This window comes from Cydia amplana, chromosome 12 (assembly GCF_948474715.1).
Source record: "Cydia amplana chromosome 12, ilCydAmpl1.1, whole genome shotgun sequence".
NCBI lineage: Eukaryota > Metazoa > Arthropoda > Insecta > Lepidoptera > Tortricidae > Cydia > Cydia amplana.
The window spans coordinates 7662505-7671607 of record NC_086080.1 but is presented as its reverse complement, the minus strand read 5'-3'; positions in this window follow the sequence as shown (position 1 = coordinate 7671607).

Here is a 9103-nt window from a genome sequence, read left to right as displayed (position 1 = left end):
TAAATAAAACTGGATTATCAGAAACGCAGCGTATAAAACATATGATCTCAAACGTATCCCCAGTCAATTCTATGGTGATGTTAGACACAGATGAGCTAGAAGTAAAATGCACCATAAGAAGCCTAAAGACAAGTTCATCCACAGGGTGGGATGGAATATCTTCATATTTCTTAAATCTAGCCGTAGATATCCTAGCCCTGCCTATAACTATTATATGTAATCTATGCTTAAAAACAGGGACATTTCCTGATAATCTCAAACGGTCAGTGGTTATACCTTTATACAAGTCTGGAGACAGAAACTGTATATCAAATTATAGACCCATATCCCTTTTACCAACATTGTCGAAAGTCTTAGAAAAAATAATAAATAAAAGATTAAAAAATTACCTCGAATCAAACAATCTACTAAGCTCAAATCAACATGGCTTTAGAGAATCCAAATCTACGGAAGATGCGGTACTACAACTAACTAATTATATTGTTGATAAACTTGATCATAATAAAAAAACGATTGGAATATTTTTAGATATAAAAAAAGCTTTCGATACAGTTTCTGCCTCACTGCTTATTAAGAAAATGGAGAATATAGGCATACGGGGCACGCCGCTACTTCTTTTCTGTGACTATCTACAAAATAGGAAGCAGTCAGTAAGAGTTGGAGACCTTTACAGTAAAGAGAACAATATCGAATACGGAGTGCCGCAAGGCAGTGTCCTAGGCCCAACATTGTTTCTTATCTATATCGATGAACTATGTCGCCTTAATATTGGTAATGCCGAAATAATATCATTTGCAGATGATACTGCTGTCTTATTCTATGGCGAAACCTGGGAGGAGGTTAACAAGTTAGCTCAAATTGGTTTTAATATGGTACATGAGTGGCTATCGTATAATTTACTTACACTTAACTATACTAAAACGAAATATCTAACATTTAGTATTAAGAACAATAGGCAGTCACTATGCAAAAACGTATCAATTAAAATACATTCTTGTCGAGGAGAAGCGGATTGCTCATGTCAATCTATCTCCGAAACGCCATCTATTAGGTACCTAGGAGTTTTAGTTGATAAAAATCTCTGTTGGCGTGAACATATTTCTAGTCTCGTGAGTAAAATTAGGAAATTGATATTTATATTCAAAAATCTCAGACATGTGTGCGATAAGAAACTCTTAATATCTATCTATTACGCACTTTGTCAATCTGTGACAACTTATTGCATTACTGCTTGGGGTGGAGCATCAAAAACGTCAATACTTACACTCGAAAGGGCTCAACGTGCAGTGCTTAAGGTTATAACATTTAACAAATTTCGTTATCCAACCACCACCCTGTATCAAGACACCTCAGTACTAACGGTAAGGCAACTCTTCATTAAACTACTATTGACAAAACAGCATAAATATATTCCAGACTTTTCTGCCTCTAGAAGGAGAGATGACTTCGTCTACTCTATTCCACCACATAAAACTAAATTCTCTAAAAAATTCTTTAACGTTATAGGTCCCGCGTTGTACAATAAAATAAGTAAAGTCATCAAACTGCGAACACTAAATTTGCATACATTTAAAAAGTCATTACAAATTCATTTACAAAAACTTAATTACGATAACACAGAAAAATTGCTAAAAAACGTAGTGTAGCACTCACACACACACACACACACACACACACACACACACACACACACACACACATTAGATGGACGCGTGCTTTACACATTATCATTGCAACATAAATATAAAGGCTAACTAAATTTAATATAAATAAATAAAATAATCTTAAGTTTTTACATATACTACTTGTTTACTTCTAATACGGCCCGGCAACGGCCGCAGTCCAGATGTTAAGAAATTGCTCAATATTCAACTTTTGTTTACCTTGTCGTCATGTTAAATATTACGTATCTATACAAATATAATTATAATTGTTAAGCATAAAATAAAGCGATTGGTACCTACGAGTTGTAATTGTAAACAAAATGTAAGGACGGTGAATCCTGACCCACCGTGATACAGTTCACACTAGTACGGGGGTCAGATGACACTTACTTGCCTGTTGGTTTTGTACCATAAAACAATGTAAGTTATGTAAGTAGTTTAAGCACCTTTATTAACTCAATAAAATATCTTTATCTTTATCTTTATCATCTTTTTTGATACGATGACCGTGAGCACCATTACCGACCGGTGGGACTCACCGTGGCTGAAGCACTGGGTGCAGCTACATGCCCCATTGTGTCAGAATTTGTTTTAATTTTATGTTTGTATTAACCCTAGCTTTAAGAATTAGTATGTTACTAACACAGTATGGACTTTTTTGTTCGAAATAAATGATTTTCAATTTCAATTTCAATTTTCAATTTCAATTAGCAGCGTTGGTATTGACGACATGCAATCAGGAGGCCAATTAGAACTTATACCTATTAAAATATCAAAATGATATTATTTAGTTATCATTCGCCGGTGCATTTCGCTTGCGCCATTAATGTAAGAAGTACTGAACAACGAGTACAAACAAAATTTTAGTACAAATTGGTACCCATGAGGAACAAGTATTGGTGCGCGTGAGATGCCTAATGACACTACGTAAGGTCGTGTCAAAACAATATGAAAACCACTTCACAATTTCCACATCGTTAAAACCAAGTCGGCCTCCTTGTGATTTTACCCGCGTCAACTCTCCTCACGAAACCTCTTCTCCTTTGTAAACACTGTTCCGACGTATTTTCTCGAGTAATCCCTCACTTGTTACAAGTCTGTCTAAACTTGACTACAAGGTAACGGAGATAGTAGCCAACGTGTAGCTTTAATGATATTAATAAACCGCTTAACTTTCTCAGAAGGCTGAATGCTACGTTTGCATATTTTCTCCATCAAGATATACCTATTAAACTACCTAAGGTCAGATGGGGTAAGACAAACACTGGGGCAAGTAAGACTTGTAGGGAATCCGCATTCTGTTATTCTTGCCCCGAGTAAAATAAACTATGTTTGTCTTACTCCACGTGACCTTAATATACCTAAGTTGTAACAAGCTTGCAGCGATGCAATATTTGTCCGCAAACTAAAAGGCGTACTACTGGAAATGGCTTGCTATACCATTGAAGAGTTCTTTGATGGTTGTGGGTCATTGGCTCAGTCGAGTATCTACTAAATTATATTAGGAATATAAATTAAATGTTATTAATAATTGTAATATATTTTGAAATGTTATAAGAAGGATAATTGTAAATAAAATGACTTGTAAATGTAAATATTTACCAATAAATATCATATCATATTATATTAAGTTCAGTTCGATAAATTCATCGGTCCAAGTAAAGCCGGGGTTCTAATCTCCGATTTAAAAGTCGCACTCCTTATCGCTAGGCTACTAACGCTCTAAAGCAGCGGTTCTCAATCTTTTTTTTGACGGAACCCTTTTGGAAAGCGAAATACTTGATGGAACCCTACAATAAAACAATAGTTTTTAGAAGTGTATTTTTTTATTAATAAGCATAATAATTATGCTTACTTTATTATTCTAAATTATTCTAAATTCTTGCGGAACCCCTGCAGGGGTGTCACGGAACCCTAGGGTTCCGCGGAACACACTTTGAGAATGGCTGCTCTAAAGCATAATATATTCAACATATCCGACGACCGATCCTTTTGTGTCATACCTAAAAGCGTCACATTTATGTAATTCCCGTACTCTATAGACCTAATACTCTAACCGTTGATATAAAAGATCAATAAACACATTCCATCAGGTGTCCAGGTCAGACGTAGTGCGATGCGTTTTCAGGCAATCCTATTATCTAAAGTGCTCTCCACACTTAATAACCGCACTTGACACGAGTGCCGCTCGATACAAATCTCGAGTTAGATAGCCACCGAATGATGGCACAGTTAGTGAACAAGGTATGGCGAGGTATGACGTCAATAGCGTGGGGATTCTACGTCAGAGTATGGATGACCAAATTTGTACATAGGTCATAGAATAAACCTAGAGGAGCTTATTGTGTTAGTGGACCTAGATTAAACTAATTTGAAAACATGATGGTAGGTACAGCGAGCTGCCAATTGCATGGACACATTATGAATGGAATTCGTTAATTACTACAGTTTGTTACATATTATTATATGTATAAGTTTAGTACCTAGCTAGGTACCAACGCGATGGCGAAAACCAGTCAGGTATAATTATGTCAGATTATTTTTACAATGCAGTTAGTAACAAATGTTGTATGAATATTGACACTTTGTTCATCATATATTTCATTCCAGCATTTAGAATGCTATGAGCGAGCTCTGGTAGGTGTCCAAGAATATGTCGGGCCATATTGTCGCTTCCGCAGCTACAGATAATCACAGTACCTATATAATATTATTGACTAAAACGGGACTTAATCGCGTAAAATTAAGATTTAAATTTACCTCCGATGTTTCGAGGACGGTGTTGTCCCCGTGGTTTCGGTTGAGCAAAACACGACGTTTTAGTCAATAATAGTCAGCATTGCCCATATTTTATGCAGGGGCAGGCCTATGGAACTCTCCGCGCGAGGTCGGTTTTATACCTACGAATCTGTTCCCGTTCACGGTAGAAAAGCGAGCCAGTTGGTTGCCACACGCGCTCACGCACGCACGACGCGGCGCCGCGCGCTCGAATATGCCAAATTGTATGCGAAAGAAATGTCTTCTTCACGAACAAATAACACAGCTTTTAGTGTCGATGGATGCAGAAACAACAAAATTAATAAAAAAAACCGTTTTTGCTCTTCCGATAGATAGGAAAAGTATAGTATAGATAGATAGACATTCTCAATATAAGTAGTTTATAAAACGGCGTAAACACTGCGGTTACTGCAGGGAGATGTGACCTTTTAAAATGTTTCGCAGTCACTTGTCGGAATAAAACGCATAAACGGAATATTATAATAACTAATTGCAACTTATCTTACTCATGTATAGTTATTGTACGCTATGATTTTATATGGCAAGTTCTAATGCAAGTTGGACAATTAAAACTTATATTTTAGGTAAGTATCTTCTATAGAATATAATTATAGTTTAAGTAGGTAGGTACCTACTTATTTGTAAAATCATTTCTAAGCGTCGGCAACCCTAGCGTTGTGCCGGCGCGCGCGGTGCGGGAAGCGGCGCGTTGAAGGTCACTCCATTGTATTTTTGTGTAGGTATCAAAACGGTAGGTATTTGCGTTTTCTTTGAGAGATAAGTATCTGTTCGTAAGAACTATTATATAATCTGTGGCAGGGGTGCTAAGTTAATAGTTTTGCTGTCTGAAATAGTTCTAACAACGCAATTTCCTAAGACATCGTTCTTGCAAAACTTTCACTGAAATAATTATAACCACAAACGAATAATTATGTTCAGATCTACAAATATAGCATTACACACATACCTATCCATTTCATCTCATGAATTTGTGAATATAAAATCCAATTTAACTCGTACTAACTTTCAATCAAAGTAAAACCTCGGCCACTCAACTTACGGGGCCTATTCTAAACCATCTGCATAGCCTGAGCAAGACGTTCAGGGATCGCTTCAAAGCTCCGCCCTCATTTAGAAAGTACACACAAGTTGGAATCGCGTCTCGCATCGACTTGACAATCCAACGGGCAGATAACGAGTAGGGGCAAGTCCCTAGTGTGGTCTCGATAATGCGAACTTAACATCAGCTTCAACTCAATCAGACTTTTTATTATCTATTCTGAAGGCTTCTTTAGAACTTCATTTGACAAATCTGACCGTTTTCCGATGGATTTGAAGGATACCTAAGAATACCTGCATTTGAATATAATTTTCCGACTTTGATAATTTACTATACATATAAGTCTTTTCGGTGTGCTTTTATGCAGGACAATATGATTGTAACTACTTGATCGCTTTAAACTATTGACAAATTAATGGACCTAACAACCAAGTAAACTGAAAAAAAGTGCAACCTGAGAATATCTACGAATAAATACTTACTTTATTTGAAGTATTGATAACGGGCAGGTCAAGTTCTTTGTGTTTTCTAATATGTTTCAACACAACACAGAATGCAACTCGTGCTAGACCGCCAGGTCTTTTAATTTTTCTCCTCAAGCATTATTGACAGTTAACAGTGTCCAAAGCGTCAGGAAAATGCAAACACCCTAATTTTATTTGCAATAGGTACCTTTGTTTTTTTTTCAGGCCTTATGCGTTTGAATGGCAAGGACATCTCAAAATTGTACTAAGCATCATCAAATGTACTTACCTGATAGTAGTTTGTGTTGCAAGGGATCAATAAATGATATATTTCCATCAAGGGCGTACATTGAATCCTGAATGAAGCGATGGATTCTACAATAAAGTAGAATCCTGAGCGTAATGAGGGATTTAAGTGTTAACGCCCAAGACGAAATAATTTTGATACCGTGTGACACACTGCTTTTCACATCAACTATGAGGAAAATAAAAAAAATCTTAGTGTTGACACAATATGGTGCTTAAACAGATTATTTAAGCTAAAAAAATAATGTGCAAAAAAATTTAAAAATAGTGTGCTAGAACAGGAAAGTGCCACTTTGATCCTTCCTATGGGAGGAAAAGTGCCTCTTTGATCCCTCCTAGTAGGGAAGAGAAAGCTCTTTTCCGAATAGGTGCTGTGAAAAATAAATTGTCATGGTCGGTCCCACTGATATTGATAAACTTAGATACCGAAGGGTGCGTTTGTAGAAAATTGGAAAAGTTGATTAATGAAAATCCATTTCAGCTGTCAAGGAAGTGCTTGTGGGTGACAGACCGTTCAAGAGTACATATTATTAGGTTATGTAATCACTTAAATATATAAGGTTTAGAAAGGCTTATTTACACTGTTATATTATGTTATAATTGTAGGTTGGCGGCCACTATCTATTTAATTGTACCTATCAACTATGTATTATATATTAACTAACTTAGTGGTTCTGTGAGCTGTAGGCCTCGCGAGCCTCCATTCCTCGGTAATTTTCCTATATCAATAAAAATATCAATTATATATATTATCAAACCTGCATTGAAAAAATGATTAAGTATGTACGTACGTAACCTTTTTTATTAGTTTAGAAAATCCTATTTTATTAGTTTTGTGTAAAGACTACGTTCTACTTGCACGTGGTTTTTGAAAATCATGCATTGGTCCTCTTCAAAGCTCGTTTACTTTTAAAGCCAACATGAAAATCTGTAACTAGAAGTCTGCAGATGACACCACGTCAGGCTAAGGGTCTAAACTCTCTCGAGCTTCAAGCGATACGACAGCTTAAAAATGAAATTTTAATATAAAAGGAAAAATTCACCGTTTCGGGCAATATTCGAACTTGCCACCTTCCGGGACACCAATCCGATCGCTCGTAACCAACTGAGCCACCAAAACTTGCCAGAAGCGTGCGAGTTTTTCCATTCCATCCTTTTTGTTTAGTTAAACGCCTTAGGGAGACGAAAGGTCGCATTAAAATTTGTTTATTACTTATCTAAGGTAAAGGGCCCCTGTTTCGGCAGGTTAAGGCTCTTGAGAGTTTGTATTGTAAGCAATTTTTTTAAATATTTATAAGCATATCAATACCTTGAAAGCTTTTGAGTAAGTTATATTAGTTCTTTGTTAATAATATAATGTATAAACTATAGGGTTTTAGTTGAAACTTTTTTTTATATGAATTTTTTCGTGAACCTCTTATTTGGCTCCCATTTCGTGATACAAATTTAGCTCAGCTCCTAAGTTCGTGAATTCGTGTCCCCTGTTTCGGAATAAAGTTTTCTTAGAGTAATTGGTGATAATTTTGCTGATAATCATTTTAAATATTTAACGGTCTTACCTACTTACGAGTAATTATAAGGTCAAATTAATAATAATATTAAAAAATATATTAAATTGAGAGCTAGCTTAAAGTTTTTTGTACTCGTCGTCTTTAATGGTTGAATTAAGACTTCGTAAACCATATGGGTACTTTAATACTTGATAAAAGGAGAACTATATAAATAAAAAATAAATAAAAAAAATACAAAAAAAAATAACTATCTTATACGTTAAATATAAACATACACAAAAATAAATCAAATAAATTGAATTATAAATAAAATTGTGCTAGTAGTTAATATGAGAATATACATGCAATATACCTTAAAAATTTAAACTCGGGTCACATTCAAACTCGTTTTATGAGAATTCTAGTGAAAAAAACATATACCGAATTTCGCTCATACGAAACTTCATGAAATACATTAATTGTTTTCTAAATTATTTTTTTAATTATCTTCGTTGTTGTTGTTATTTAAAAACAAGCACTCAAAATGTATCTAGAAAATCTTTGATTCGTTAGTGGCACGAAATAGGAGACACACGAAAAATAAAATGACCGCTATTTCGTGAGTCGATTTATTGCAATTTTAAGGTATTTCTATGCATATATTCAATTTTTTTTCTTATCAAATCAATTACTAAGGAACCCACAGAAACACTCCCAAAAACTTTTATTCGAATGGGTTTAGCTTTCCCTTCCTATAAGCTTAACAAGTGAGAGCGCGCACCTTACGCCTAAAAAAAGTGCACGCATACAACACAGCTGTTCGCGGCCGTCTGACAGTTTCGACCGTCGTGTTACTCTCAGTTTAATCACTAAAATATTGGTTATTATTTTATTGAAGAGATTAAATAATACAGATTTTTTTCATATGTATAATTTAAATAAAAAATACTTGAATTCCTTATTATTTGCGCCAGAAACAAAACTAACGAAATAACGTACTAACACGAACTTGGGGCCCTTTACCTTACTTGTAAAAATTTGTTTAGATCAATCATATTCCTCGTTACTCTCGTTAATCAGATATGCGACGCAGTACCTACTGGCATTATTTCAAATATATGTATCGACCAATTCCTGAAGTAGAGGATGTTGCGGAACAACTATCTTTGCATTTGGGCATTTTCATGAAATTTTATATACATTAAGTTGTAATTTATTAAATAAAATGTTAGAAATTATTAAGATCCTTTACTTTAATTATTACAACTTTTAGAGGTTATGAATTATAGTAATGGCAATGGGATAACTGTGTATACTATATTATTATTTTTACTGGTTTAC